This window comes from Schistocerca piceifrons, chromosome 2 (genome assembly GCF_021461385.2).
Source record: "Schistocerca piceifrons isolate TAMUIC-IGC-003096 chromosome 2, iqSchPice1.1, whole genome shotgun sequence".
Lineage (NCBI taxonomy): Eukaryota > Metazoa > Arthropoda > Insecta > Orthoptera > Acrididae > Schistocerca > Schistocerca piceifrons.
This window is the reverse complement of record NC_060139.1, coordinates 748,501,108-748,517,524: the sequence shown is the minus strand read 5'-3', so window position 1 is coordinate 748,517,524 and position 16,417 is coordinate 748,501,108. Positions and strand designations below refer to the sequence as shown.

Below are 16,417 nucleotides of genomic sequence, written 5' to 3'. Positions count from 1 at the left end.
CATTCAGGCTGACTGGGTCGCAATGGCAAAAGTCAAACATCAGGCAGGGAATGACTTTATTTCTCATATGATGCGTTGTACTTAAAACAAACAAACATTCGCAGACTACTCTTCAAATGTCTATTTCACATACTATTGTAATGCCATATCTATTTGCAACCGGCCAGACTGGGCGAGCGGTTCTAGCCGCTACAGCCTGTTAGCCCGCATCACAGGTCTAGCGTAGAAGTCTATACATATTGGATATGGCCGTGCTTCTTATTGGAATATACGGGTAAAATCGCCATTATAACGTAATTTCAACTACCTGTTGTACTAAGCTGTGCGTTCCCGTCTTTGAAAGACCGGGTCATTATTGGTGTGTTTTTAACTGGTTAAAAAATGGTTCAAATGGCTCTGAGCACTATGGGACTTAACATGTGAGGTCATCAGTCCCCTAGACTTAGAACTACTTAAACCGAACTAACCTAAGGACAGCACACACATCCATGCCCGAGGCAGGATTCGAACTTGCGATCGTAGCAGCAGTGCGGTTCCGGACTGAAGCGCCTAGAGCCGCTCGGCCACAGCGGCCGGCTGTTTTTAACTGGATCTTGTGGTTCCGCCGAGTGAGTTCTCTTGTAATAAGTGCTCATATGTAATGTTTTAAAACGTGCCTTCAGAGCGGCCTTCATAACTGAGAAGCAATTTAACTTTTGACATAATAACAGCCAATTGTCACCAGGACTTTAGTCAGAATAAGATTGTCAAAAGGGACGGGTTGGAATCCAGTCGCACTTTGGTTGCTGGTTGAAATGAAAAGGTTCCTCGCTTGGAAGCAAGCCATATCGGTGTCATAGTTGTTTCCTAACTCGTTTAACCTTTAAGCATAGGTGCACATCTTAACCCCGAACCTTTCGACATACAGTTTAAAAAAAAAAAAAGAAAATGTTATTTCATCTGTTTAAGTAATTGAAATACTCTTGTCATCAATATTACTTATATGTTTTCATGTGTTGTAGAAGGGCATTTAATAAAAGAAACTGTGTCCAGTGCGTTAGTGAACACCGCTGTTTCACCCGATAACGGCCAAGCGGTTCTAGGCGCGTCAGTCCGGAACGGCGCGACCGCTACGGTCGCAGGTCCGAATCCTACCTCGGGCATGGACGTGTGTGATGTCCTTAGGTTAGTTAGGTTTAAGTAGTTCTACGTTCTAGGGGACTGATGACCTCAAATGTTAAATCCCATAGTGCTCAGAGCCATTTGAACCATTTTTTTCACCCGATAACGGGGGGGTTGCAGGTCCGAGCCCTTGTAATTATTGTGATGTTGTTCTTCTTTTGATTTCTCTCGTAAAAGCTTACTCATTTCACAAATTTGTTAATTTGTAAAGAAAACAATTTGATGATTATATATTGTTAAATAAACAGGTTGTGTGAAAATAAAGTTACATTGGTGGGTCCTCCCTTCCACGTTTTCCTTAATACCAGTAACTACTACGTCCCAAATACGACATGGATTTGAACATTCATACGTCCAACCGTTCCTGACAGAAGGGGATTTTAACAGCTGGACTGACATACAGACAAACAGACAACAAAGCGAAACTCTAAGGGTTCGGTTGTTACCGACTGTGGCACGGAACCGTAAAAACAGGTAAACAGGTTTGTCAGAGAAATGCAAGATAATTATAGGAATGCGACAGTCAGGCCACCTTTTCTTATCCTAAATTAAAAAGCAATGATTTTTCGCAATAGTTCTTTACAGAATATTCCATGAAATTTCGGGATTGCAGCCGGATCACCTCGACTTCCTGCCACAAAATTTTGGTTGGCAACCATTAAGCCATCTTCAGGTCAGTGTTTCGCATCACGTATCTTTACGGAATAAAGGTACATGAAAATGGCTTTCCTCAGTTGCAGGAGCTAAAAAATACGCGTCTGGCGACAGGAAGTATAAAACATATTTTTTGGTCCCTGATTTTCATGATATGAGGAACGGAAAAAATCGGATTTCGGCCAAACCGAATGCGTCTCAAACTTCCAAAATCCAGTTAAACGTTGTTTTCGAAGTCTTAGCGATTTTGCCATCTGAAGTTCCACGCATTTAAATGGCACCACTGGGAATTTGAAGCGAGGGAATGCGGGGTCTGGGATGTGGTTGATGACAGTTCATACTAGCTGTCCACTGAAAAAATGGCTCTGAGCACTATGGGACTCAACTTCTGAGGTCATCAGTTCCCTAGAACATAGAACTACTTAAACCTAACTAACCTAAGGACATCACACACATCCATGTCCGAGGCAGGATTCGAGCCTGCGACCGTAGCGGTCTCGCGGTTCCAGACTGTAGCGCCGGCCGGCTCCACTGAAAAACTCAGCCTAAAAAAAAACCGTACAAAATAATTAAGTCTAATTTTCTTTACCACCAAGGGTTGAAATTAAACAAGGAAGAGAAATTTTATTATGATGAAATTTTACGTCGAATGTAAAACTGTGCTTTCTATCGACACTAGTTGTCAGTAAAGCATTATTCACTGAAAGCAACTTACGGTTGTGATATGAGTTTCTTTTTTCAAGTGCATTAGATCTGTGGCACATGTTTTCATCATCTTCTTATTCTAAATTATTTCAACGATTGCAGGAGTTTCTGTAAGCACGGTATATCTTCGTTTGTTTGCTCGTCATTAAGGTGAATCTACGCATCATCTGGATCGTCCTTTTCAGTACAGTAACTGTACAATATTTCTGACATTCTGAAAATATTAGTGGCAACAATCTATGATGACAACCATTTAATTTAAATTCAGCCAACCGCCTAAAAAAGATCCTGGCATGGTGTCAGTTATGATTGAGTTGTATAGCATTGTTTAGCTGGTTTGTTGCGAGTGTAGAGGAACAAAGTGGGTGGTAATGTCATGCACAAAACGATAGTTGCTTTGTTACCAAATCAGCTTTTTTATAGTTAACTCTGGCTTCGTTTTGTCGTATTTTACGGACTGTAAGACACTACGGACTATAAGACGCACCTTAATTTTTAACCAATTTTTTTAAAAACTACTTTGTTATCATTTTTATTATTATAATCCAAAGCCAGACTAAAGAAACTCTTAGTTTATAAAACAGAAATGACCTTTAAAATCCTTGTAAATCTACAGCTGAACTTTCATCCTCTTCTTCTTCGTCGTGATCGTTTCCTCTTCGTATATTAGATGGCCTTCACCGCCATGAAGAAAGTTACTTATGCCGCACTTCTTGAAAGATTCCCTCACTCTAGACCACGTCTGTTTTATCCAATGACACACTTGTTTGATTGTACGTCGTTTTAAAGCTCCCTTCGGCGTGAATTCATGTTGGGTTTCATCCATCAACCGTTTGTTCCATTCCTCTTTCATATACGCTTTAAATGGTTTATTAATCGGGACATCAAGAGCTTGAAATTGTGAAGTAAGTCTTCCCGGTATAATAGCAAATTCTGTATTCCCCTGACTCAATTTCTCTTTCACAGAATTTTTCAAACAGTTACTAAACTGATCTAGCTCAAGAAGAGAACTTTTCTTCTTCAATAAAGCACCTTTCCTTCTCTCCCACACTCTGTTAATCCATAACTTCATATCAGCCTCGTTCATCCAACCCTTGTCATGTACGTGAACAACAACAACAGGCGATATTTCAAAAGATTTTGATATTGTTTTGCGCTTGAAAATGATCACTGGATGAAGTTTAGTACCGTCAGCACAACATGAAAGGACAACAGTATAGTACATTTTTCATGTCCACTCGTTTTTATAGTTACAGTTTTAGCACCTTGCGTGGCAACTGTTCTATTATTCGACACATAAAATGTCAAAGGAATTTCGTCCATATTCGCGATGGCTTAATTCCACTCTGGTTTCCTTTCGATTTTTGCCATTTCAGAAGTAAGGAGAGCAACAATCAAGTGAGTAACGAAAAGTGAGTATTGTGCACACATTGAACCCGCTTATGAGTGGGAAAATCGGCTTGGACCATTGGCTGCTGCATCCATGAGGATAGTAGCGTCAGTGATAGTATTTTGAGAGGTTTTAAACTGCGTAGGATTACAAAATTTTGAGCGATTCACATTCCACTGTAGTATTCTAATCATAAACCAGGAGGCCATCAATATAACTTTCCTGTTTTCTGTTAAAACATACCATGAGGAGTGCAACAAATAGCACATTGTTGTGTATATATATTTCGTTTAAAATTATAAATATATGGAGAAACAATATGTGTATTGGTTTAAATGCCCTGGTGTCGTAGTTAGAACTGACTGCGAGAAAAAAGTAAAATGCACAGGTACACATTACAGCATCAATCAGAATTTTGTTCACGCTGTCGCCCGTAACAGAGAACCTGTACATTTAAAAAACTGTATAGACTGTGTCCGTTTGAAGTAAATCGATCAAGTAGCTTTTGAGAGTTATGCTAACAACGTTTACCTATTAAATCCTACTTATATTCATAGGTATTATATATATTTAAAAGTATATAAATAAGTTACACCGTCAAAATTTTATTAGAGCGTTGTATGATAACTCGAAGTGAAACGGTAAAGTACTTTTCGAGATACATGTATTAAAATATATATTCTATGTCCGTCCAACTGTTGATCAGAGTACTTTGTAAAAATACGAACTAAATAGTCCAAGAACTTTTCGAGATTTCCGCTAAAAACGTTTCACCTGTTTATAATCGTCTATGTCCGTCCTCATGTTTATTAGAGAGTTGTGTATAAATTTTAAGTGAACCGGTTCACATTTCAAGATTTTGGCATATGTCTATCTGTACGTTTATTGGAGTATCGCGTAAAAAATTGAATAAATCGGTCTCGTACTTTTCGAGATCTTCATATAGTAGTATAAAATATAATAAAGTTGGAGAAGCTGTCGCAGTTTGTTGCTATTCTATAGTGCGCGCCATTTATTACGGCGGCCGAGTTTAGGCTCGTTCTTCGCATCTGACGTCACAATACACAGTCAGCAAATGAACAGAGAACGACATTGCCAGAGCTCGAGTGCAATGCAGAGCACAGACGAGTGTCTTCAGTTTCAGAAATGTTCAGTCATAAAGTACTTTGAACAAAAGCAATGTCTTGATAGTAGACTTTCTTTTATAGAAAGTTTGGAAAAAGCCTTCTTTATACCAATTGCTTCATATTCTATTAATTAATTAAACCAAACAAGCAATAAGCCTCCTCATTCAGGCGACAGCAAGGAAAGATGTTTGTATCATTCTCACGAACCGCATTTCCACAATAAAGAACAGCGGTAATGTTTATTTCCTATTGTACTTCGACAAAACGTGAATAATTCATAGTCGGACCAACGGTGTTTGACGGTATTTGATGTGATGTTTTAGAGTCCTCCAGAAGTTCTGTTGAATGACAATCTGCGTTAACGTAATGGTTAAGATGTTTGGCTGCTATGTGATAGGTTCTGAGTTCAAAGCCGGCATGGTAGCTCAGCATTGCTGGCATGGTAACAGCGTGTTCGGTCAGAGGGTTAGCTGCCCTCTGTAATAAGAAAGCTGAGTTAATGGATCAACGACGAACTGAAACGGGTATCTTGCGACGTCCGCCCCGAGCAGATACAAAGAACGAAGACGAACAAAAATGAGATTTAAAAAAAAAAGCGTGTTCGGTCAGGCGGTTAGCTGCCGTCTGTAATAAAAAAAACTGAGTGAATGGATCAATAATGAACTTCAATAGGCATCAGGGGACGTCTGCCACGAACAAATGCAACGAACTATAACGAACAAAATGAGATGGAAAAAAACCATGATCGGTGCTCAATATTTTCTTTATTTTAAAACAATATCGAAGTTTCTTACTTCATGAATTTTATTCGTTTGAATGTAATTTTTTGAAATTTCTAGTGCCTTGTCTCTTCATTATAATCATAATAAGTTTTCGGTTTTTCTAATTTTGTTCTCCAATATTTCTTTTCACAGCAATTAAAAACAGTGAAAAGGCATACATACACTATTCATGTTATCTTTTTTGTTTGTATGTCTTCTCTTCCGCAGTCGCTGTTTTACTATTCATATTGAGATATATTCTTTTGCGAGAGTATTAAAAGTATTATTTAGAGCAGAATTTCTGCTCGTACGTTGCCGAGCTTCTTGACTGTCTCAGTTCTTTGCTTGGCTGCTTTGGCAACATCATATTCAATGTTTTCGTCGACTAATCTATGTTTTGGCAAGTATTTACTATCCGTTGTGACACACACACATTATCTATGCACTGCGCCTCACTGGCAATAGATTTTAGTTTCTATGTTTTGTTGCGTCCACAATTCAGTTTTGCGTACTTCGCCAACTTTGGTTTAATTAGAACGTTTTTAAAAAAGCGAAATCACTCTCGTATAAATAAAAGTTTTATTATAGTCGCTGAAGATGGAATATTTCCCAGTATTACATACGACACCTTGAAACACGTATGTATTCATTACCAGCGATGGCGAGGCATGACAGAATCTCTGACCAGAGAGTTATTTATCGTCGCTAGTCTGCGCTTGACCGCGCGAGACGACAGTAGTAGCATGTAGCGAGTCGGCAGGAGCAGTTGTACTCTGTCTGTAGTAGAAGTCAGTCAGTAGTTGCGTGTAGCGAGTCGGCAGGAACAGTAGTAGTCTGCGCGAGTCTGCAGTAGTAGTCAGTCGACAATAGTAGCGAGTAGACAGTTGTACCGAGCAGAAGTCGGCATGCGTCGGCGGTGTGCTCTTCTCGCGACTCTGGTCACGATTCGGGACGATATGTATTGTTGTAGAAGGTAATGAAGCAGCATTGCGCACATCTAGTAATGTATGTTAATTGTAATTAATTTGTTCAAAAAATGCCCCAATAATAATTTCTTTTATAAAGTAACTCATTTAAAGAAAAACAATCATTTCAATTTAAAGAATATTTCCTATGCATTTCCTCCGATAATCAAAATTAAATATACGCCAGCATTGCACGAAGCTGTGTCGATAAATAAGAGCAGATATAGATGCAGTTTCTTTAGTTGCAGTTTATTGAGGTAAGAAATTTTGCTTTTTTTTTATTCAGGATACAGGGCCGAAGGTCAGCGCTGCTGTCCTTATAAAATTTATCAGACATAATTATTTCTGTTAGGAGGTTACATTTGGTTCATCGTTCGCTATTTAATTAATATTGTTGTTGGTTTATGGTCAATTTTCATTCCTTAATTTTGTGGGGAGTCAACATTTGGCACATTTTTATTGTCATTGACTTTTATATTATTTCATTATTTCTGTGGGGAGGTTACACTTGGGTCATTATCATTGTCATACATTTTTGTGGGGAGGTTACAACCTATCTGGTACTTAAATTAAATGAGACATTGTTATACAGTATATTTTATATGAAATTTAGGTATCTTGTCCACATTTCATTCCCAATATTGTGGCAACTAAAATCGACCATACGGAAAGAATACACTATGGACTTTTACCTCTGCAAACTCTTCAAAATTTCGTGCAATGGTTTACTACATTTAATGCTGCACAATAACTGCGTTGAACATCGAAACAAAATTAAGTCATTTATGGGGGGGAAGGTATCTGTCAAGAAGATGTGTAAAAATCAAATTTTTGTAGCAAATAGTTTTTGTGAGATCGAATAATAAGTGTGTCAAAGCAGTCGGAACACCATGTGTCTGCACAAAACCGTACTATGGCGCTGCTTCTCTTGGAGCGTGCGTCATTTGCAACTGGCAACGCAGCAATCTCCCGCGTTTGGGCGGGCATGCGCGAGCCGCCAAGAAAAAAGAATTTAACTGTAGTTCTTAACTGATTGCGGGACACCGGTACAGTACCTCTCGAATTTCTATACAAATGCTTTGCAACTGACGTATTTTTCTGATCTCCAATTTCTAGCAAGCTATGCTAAAGCGATGTACTTTAGTGGTACCAATGGAAGCAAATCATGTAACATTTTATATGCCGGTCACGACATAAACTCTATGTACACCTAATTGTTGTAGATCACTTAGTGGTCAAGCAGGAACAAAGGAAATCTTGTCTGAACGTGAGATTTGATGTAATCAAGAGGAGTATCTGTTATCATTTTACCATTTTTATTTGATTACTTCCTGCAAATGGAAACTTACAAGACCATTACTTACGGAAACTATATACAACAATCGTGTAGCATCGGTGGTTCAGTGGTAGAATGCTCGCCTGCCACGCGGGCGGCCCGGGTTCGATTCCCGGCCGATGCATCAATTTTTATATAAAGTGTATTTGTTAATAGTCCGCTGTGGCAATAAATAGAAATACTGCGATACAACACGCGGGTTTTCCGATGAACATTACGAAGGCTTCTACCTACAGTTGGAAAGTGGTGGCAGCGAGCTACCTGGCACACCCACGCCATCTGTCTGCCACCCTCCGCTACTACTTCGACCGGCGAGCTTGGCGTGCAGCTCCGCTTGTACACACAGGACGCGTTGATTATTTCGGGCCTAAAGGACGGGCATCATGAGGGCTGCGACTGTTGATGAATACAAATGAACCGAATTACTACATTCTTGGTGTTGGTGTAGCGCACAGACGCCCATCCAAATTTTAATAATACAAAATAAAACAATATAGAACTGAATTATGATGCACAGTAAACGAAATAGGCAAGCCTCAGCTTTCGATTATCTTTGTGTTCAGTGTAAACATAACACATCAATAACATGCGTAACATCTTTGGGTGAACTGACAATGTAAATGTAACGTACAGTGAAGAGAACACGTAACAAGTAGCAGAATGCAGCACTTTACGATTCTGTTTGCCTTGTAAGTATATTTTATTCTTACAATTTCATGTTTTTAACAGTGCTTTTCCGAAAAACCAATTTTAACAGAAGAGAGGGATGAGAATTCTCAATTAGCATAAGCAACGGGTACTGCATATTTGCTATGAAACACCATTTAGAGTACCATACAGAAAGAATTTAAAGACTTAGTCGACAATGAAAGAGCAAGAAATGACAACGATCAACAGACGGGATTCATTGTTCTATACATCAATAAACACTTTATGTTAAATTTGTAGGCATGGAGCACATGAAGAAACTGGTGGTGCACATTGTAAAAATTCTGAAGTCGCACGCATTATTACATTGTCATGTGCAACAGATTTAAATGTAACAGAACGAAGAGTTTGGAGACTTCATATACATAGTGTATCAAAGAGAATCATTCAATTTGGCACATCTACATTTCTGAAACTAATAAACATACACAATAAATTTTGTTTTTTGATGAACGGGAAACTTAAAATTTTTTTTCGTACCTTTCGATAGGTGTTCAATATGCCTCTCTTTAGATGCACGATAAATGTCAGTTTTAATGCACTTAATTCACTCCGTCTTCAGGCCACGAGTGGCCCACCGGGACTATCCGCATCCTCGGCGGAGAATGCGGATAGGAGGGGTGTGGGGACGATAAATGTCAATGCAGCATTCAAATTTTGTGCCCGTCTTGAGTTACAGCTTCTACAGCTGCTGTTAAGCCATGTCTCAGATCATTCATTGTTGCTGGTAACGGAGACACATGAACAGTCTTTTATAAACGCACACAAGAATTAATCACATACAGTCAGGTCCGGTGACCTTGGAGGCCAATAATGGAAGGCTGAATCATTTGGTCCTGTGCGACCGATCCATCGTTCAGTAATCCTTTGATTTAAAAATTCCCGCACTTCCAGATACCAATATGGCGGTGCCCCACTCTGCTCGTAAATTAAGTCGTTCGAATCACCCTCCAACAGTGGGAAAAGAAAGTTCTCAAGCATATCGAGGTATGCGCTTCCTATAGCAGTGTTCTCAGCAAAGAAAAGTGGGCCATACACCATTTCCCGTGAAACTGCACAAAACATTAAATTTTTGAGAGTTCCTCTCACTTTGTACAACTTCATGTGGTTGTTCCGTATCGCATATTATCACGTCATGGCGGTTCACCTTTCAATTTAAATGGAATGCTACCTCGTCACTGAACACTAAGCTTGGAAGAAAACTCTCATCCTCCATCTTGCCAACAACGAAATTACAGAACTCCACAAGTTATTGTTTGTCACCTTCACGAATAGCTTGCAGTAGCTGAATTTTGTATGGTTTCATATGTAAATGTCGACTCATCACACGCCAGACGGGCATAGGGGGTATTTCGAGCTGCACGGCGAACGGATTTCTGTGGTCTACTTGTGCAACTATGAAGGATGCGTTCGACTTTTGTGCCAGACACTTCGGGACGGCCCGGCAATTTGTCTTTACACAAATAACGTATTTCGCGAAATTTTTAAGCCTTCGTGTAATGTTCTGTGCTGTAGGAGGATCCACACCATACCTAGTACGAAGGTCACGCTGAACAGTTATTACTGACCTGCATTGCGCAAAACGTAGAACACAAATAGCTTTCTGTTGTTCCGACACCATTTTTACTAGAACTGAAGAGGGCGCCTACTGCTGCTACCTAGCGGGAACCATGTAAAACTCGGGAGTTTGCTCTTTACAATAGTATGTTGTTCACGCACATATCTCAAATAACACAATAGTTATGATTTTTTAAAAATCGGACGATTCTTTTTGATATACGCTGTATTACTGTCAAGTACGTTGGTTAAGTCAGGAGACATGCTTGGAACGATTTTTCGATTTAAGACTCGCTATTTTTGAATTTATGAAGGAAAAAGAAATGCAGGAACGAAAATTAGGACATCTGGAATGGACTGCAGACTTAGAATTTTAAGTGGGCTTGACTGCAAACTGCCCACAATAAGAGCCTGAAAGGTAACTTCTTTCTGATTTGATGGGGATGCATTAAAAAAATATCGCGTTGGAGTTGGGATACATTCTGACAAAGGCAATACAGTTCCTTAAGCTTAACGTTAAAGAAAACGCAAGATTTGAAAAATTCCTGGTCGACATGAACGAATTACAAGCATATTTTTATAACAGCTTGCAGGACACTGTCAATCTTACATCCGTTTTAGAGCTGTTTGCGGGGCCGTTTGCCGTTTCAGTTAAAAGGGCCCGTGTACACATGCAGATATAACTGACTGACCTGCAACACAATACCAGTTACAGTGACAAATTTTATACGTTAGTACTACACAGGGCGTCTACATTGCTTTCGTCAGGTAGAGTTTCCAAGACTCCATAATGAGATCGCAAAAGTGCTGCAATATTTCTATCGACGTATTTGTGTGAAAGCTCTTTCTTCGATTACGAAACTAAACTAGAGTGCGAAACTCTGTGAAATTGTCTGTGTCTGGTTGTATGCCAACAGTTTGTACCAGATAAAAATTATATTATTCACCAAAAAAAATTAAATAATACTGCAAATTCGTACTGTTTGTAATCTATGTTGTTGACAAATGTTAAATATAAAACCAAGTCGTAAGCAGAGCGACTGCACTGCCATTCAAAATGGTTCAAATGGCTCTAAGCCCTATGGGACTTAACTTCTGAGGTCATCAGTCCCCTAGACTTAGAACTACTTATACCTAACTAACGTAAGGACAGCACACATATCCATGCCCGAGGCAGGATTCGAACCTGCGACCGTAGCGGCAGCGCGGTTCCAGACTGAAGCGCCTAGAACAGCTCGGCCACAGAGGCCGACGCACTGCCATTAAAATTTGGCGCGTTTGCAGTTCTCCCCTCATCCCCCTTCTCGCGCTTAGATGGCGAGGCGTGGCCGAGAGGGAACAGTGCAGCGAGGATGAGAACTTTGGCACTCATTGCCGGACATGACCCACAATCCGAAATCTTGGCCACCCCTGATGCAACTGTTGTTTCCTTCCTTCGAGGAGGAAAATACGTAAATGTAACGTACGATAATTTCACTCTATAACATGTAGAGTACTGTGTTCACAAAGAGAAACGTGGATGGTTCATACATAATATGAAAATGTCGCTAGCTAGAAGTGTATGATTTAATCGCATATTTGAAGAAGAACATTTCGATTAATATTAATGGAATCATTTATAGAGAATGAAGACATAATGAAGTATCAGATCAACTGGCAGTACTGTGAGATCATGGAAGATGAATCCGTAATGGGACGGCTATCAGTGCACGACTTGACAATATGTTTACCAGTAGCAACCATTTCTGTAACTTTTGTTACTGATAAATTAACTTCGGGTAGTTTCGATCAGTCAGCGTTCGTGCCACGATGGATACACCGGTTCCTGCCAGATCACCGAAATTAAGCACCAGGCGCGTTTGGCACTTGGAAGATTGACCACCAGGCCGCGATGCACTGTTGACTTAACGGGTTGCACTCAGCCTCGTGATACCAACTAAGGAGTACTTGACGGAATAGTAGCGGCTCCAGGTCGCGAAAACTAACAACGGCCAAGAGAGTAATATGCTAACCCCACGCCCTTCTAAATCCGCATCCGATGACGCCCAGTCGGGTGAGGATGACACGGCGGTCGGTCTGTAGTGTTGGGCCTTTTTGGGCCAGTTTGGAGGGAGAGAGTAATTTCGAGTAATACAGCGCCAGGTTATTTGTGACTGCGATCGAGATAAACCTGAACTACTTCAGTGAGTCATAACACATAGTGGGTCACATTTGCAAATTTCTGAGATGATAATACTTAATTGGGAGATAACATACATACTTACATAAATACACACAAAGTCCTCACAACAAATGTTGAAGTGCCCTCCACCACCGGTAACGCGCAACTGTACTCGTTTCAGCATATTTCGCGACATTCTGTGAAGTGTATCCTCGCCAGTATTGCTTATTTCGCATGTAATGGCCTCACGGAGTCCTGCAGTTGTCCGTGGTCTGTTCTTGCACCCTCGGCTTCTAAGATATCCACAAAAGAAAAAAAATCTGGAAGTAGGGAGCCTTAGGTCAGATGTGGGGAGGGTTACGGTACGAATTTTTTGAGGTTATTCGGTCACCAGAGAAACTGGTTACAAGTTACATGGAATCGTTAGATGTGTAATATGTTGCTTCATCTTGTTGGAAATAATCTCTTGTAAGTTTGGCATCACCCAAGTGCTCTACAAATGTATGGAAGATGCCCGTATGAACTGTAATATCTACAGTCGTTTCAAAGAAAGCAGAGCCAACAGTCCAACCCTTTTGTCACGCAGTGGCGTTTTGTGAGTGATATGAGGGTTTACACTACGGTTTTGTGTGTTGATGTAGCCTAACACCTGGAACCATGCCTCATCTGTAAACCATGTTACGGAGAGAATGTGTGGAAGTAGAAAAACAAACCCTTGAAACCATCAACAGTAACGCACTCTTTTCTCATGATCTGTTTCTTGCAATGATTGCGTCATGTGCACTCTTTAGGGTTGCATCTCTCTGACGTGCGCTCTTTAGGGTAGAAGCTCTCTGACATGTGCGTTCTTTATGGTAGAAGCTCTCTGACATGTACATTTTAAATACCTGTCTCCTGGCACAATCGACGCAACGATTTCTTTGGAGAGTTCCCTAAGCGTCTTCGACCATAATCAATAACCTCTGCAGTCGGTGATGGACTATGTTTACCACTGTCACTGTTTAGTACACCACTTGTCTGCAGCTTCCTTACAATCGATAAAACTGTTGCCTTTGTTGGAACGTGGCGCACACTGAATTCTTTCCGGAATTCCCGTTGTGTTGTAACCATTGAGTCTGTCTCCCAATTAGTTTTCACAATAAAGATCCTCTCTCTAAGTGTGTACTGTATGTTTCTCCTAGCAAAAGACTGAAAACGAATCACTAATCTGTTCTTTATTGTCACGAGGCTCGAACTATAAAACGCTTCTCAAACCGCGATCGACGAACGAACTAACACGAGCCGTACAAGCGCGGCATTATACAGGACACAGGACATTACGCGTAGAAACAACATGCCAACAATGGGCGGTACTTCTGATTCTCCCAGAGCTACTGAGATCATTAAAAGAACTTTCCCGTTTTAACGAGCTTTCAGAGGGAAATTATTACCCATTGAAGTAGTTCGGGTTTATATGGCTCGCCCTGTAGTAGCAAAATGACACAGTATCAAGTAATTGAAGATTCTCTTCAGGCTCATTTACAAATTTTGCTATCCGTACTTAGAGTAAGTGTGTATCACACTCCAGACGTTTTCCATCTGAATTGCTACAGTAGCATGAACTGTTTTCTGTCGGTGTTGAGTTTCTAGCTCTGTCAGTTCTTATTTTCATTTCAAAGGACTATCGTGTCCAGTTCTCACCCCTTTATTGTTATGCGTTTAGTAACCCTCTTATTTTCTGTTCTTCCTGCTACCGGCGGGGTCAGGGTTTTTCTCTGCCTCGTGATGTCTGCGTGTTGTGTGATGTCCTTAGGTTAGTTAGGTTTAAGTAGTTGTAAGTTCTAGGGGACTGATGACCATAGATGTTAAGTCCCATAGTGCTCAGAGCCATTTGAACCATTCTTCCTGCTAGCACAACGTGTATTTCGTTCTTTCCCTGGTACTTCATATACACATCACATGGTTCTTTTTATTTCTTACTTTACTGTTCACTCAGCACTGTCTCAGGAATGATTTTCACAATAATTCCTTCTGGTGTAAGGTATGCGATCAGGAAATACATCCTCAGACTAATTTAAATGAAGTATAAATGACACTGGGTCAGTTCTTTAGCTACCCAAATAGTAAATCTCATATACTACCTTTTTGTGTCTCATTTCCTAATACAATTCCTCGAACATCACCTGATTTGATTTGACTACATTCCATTACCCTTGCTTTACTTTTACTGATTGTCATTTCATAACGTCTTCTGAACACAATATCTCTTCCATTCAGTTGCTCTTGCAAGTCCTTTGCGGTCTCTGACAGGACTGTAATGTCATCGGCAAACATCAAAGATTTTATTACTTCTGCTTGAACCTTAATTGGTTCCAATGGCTCTGAGCTCTATGGGACTTAACATCTGAGGTCATCAGTCCCCTAGGCCTAGAACTACTTAAACCTAACTAACCTAAGGACATCACATGCATTCATGCTCGAGACAGGATTCGAACCTGCGATCGTAGCAGCAGCGCGGTTCCAGACTGAAGCGCCTAGAACCGTTCGGTCACAGCGGCCGGCTGAACTTTAATTCCATTTCCAAATTTGTCCTTTGTTTCCTTTACTGCTTGCTCAGTGTGCAGATTACATTCCAGCAGGGATTATCTATGTAATTTATTTTGGAGACAATCTGCGCACTTCTCTCGGATTGTTCGCAGATGATGCTGTCGTTTACAGAATAAAATCATCAGAAGGTGAAACGACTTACAGAATCATTTCCATAAGATATCTGCATGGTGCAGGAAGTGGCAAATGATTCTGAGTAGCAAAAAGTTGGATGGCCTCCACAAGCATGATAAAAAAATTGCATGAAGTGTCTGTTACGTATATTTACAAGTTGTCGATTCTTATTATAATACCGGTAGATTTACAATTTCGAATTACTTAGACTGAAACCATCTCTAGAAAGCGCTGCAAGGAAGACGAACCAAAGGCTGCGTTTCTTTGGGAGAAGAATACTTAGAAGATGAAATAAATCAACTGAAGAGACTGCTTGCAATACACTTGTCCGTCCTCTCCTGTGGTATGGCTGTGCAATGTGGAATCCTTACCAGATAGGATTACTGACATCGAAAACATTCAAAGAAGTACAGCTCGCTTTGTATTATTGCTAAATAGGGGGGACAGTGTCAGCGATATGATAAGCGAATAAGGGTAGTAATGATTAAAATAAAGACTTTCGCTGCGCCGAAATCTTTTCAGGAAATTACAATCGGTAATTTTCCCCTTCAATCGTCATCAGCATAGGGAGAAATAACCATCGTGACAAAATAACAGAAATTAGAGCTCGCGCGGAAAAATTTTGATGTTTCTTTTTCCGACGTGCCATCCGAGAGTGGAGTGGAAGAAAAATAGTCAAAAAGAAGTTTTTTACACCTTTTGCCACACGCTTAACTGTGAACTGGTGAATAATAATCTAAAGAAAGATGTAGATACGATTTTTTTAATTTTAGCTTCGGATGTAAATACTATCTCAAAACTGATTATAAATTACACTCCTGGAAATGGAAAAAAGAACACATTGACACCGGTGTGTCAGACCCACCATACTTGCTCCGGACACTGCGAGAGGGCTGTACAAGCAATGATCACACGCACGGCACAGCGGACACACCAGGAACCGCGGTGTTGGCCGTCGAATGGCGCTAGCTGCGCAGCATTTGTGCACCGCCGCCGTCAGTGTCAGCCAGTTTGCCGTGGCATACGGAGCTCCATCGCAGTCTTTAACACTGGTAGCATGCCGCGACAGCGTGGACGTGAACCGTATGTGCAGTTGACGGACTTTGAGCGAGGGCGTATAGTGGGCATGCGGGAGGCCGGGTGGACGTACTGCCGAATTGCTCAACACGTGGAGCGTGAGGTCTCCACAGTA

General features: G+C 40.6%; 1 protein-coding gene and 1 non-coding gene across 2 annotated transcripts in view; one reads left to right on the top strand and one right to left on the bottom strand.

The window, feature by feature from the left end:
• LOC124775818 (retinal guanylyl cyclase 2-like) overlaps window positions 1-16,417 on the bottom strand; it is a 295,210-nt gene that overhangs the window by 66,480 nt on the left and 212,313 nt on the right. The window lies entirely within an intron of this gene.
• Trnag-gcc lies at window positions 8,153-8,223 on the top strand. The gene has a single exon. It is a non-coding gene; the product is annotated as a tRNA-Gly (tRNA).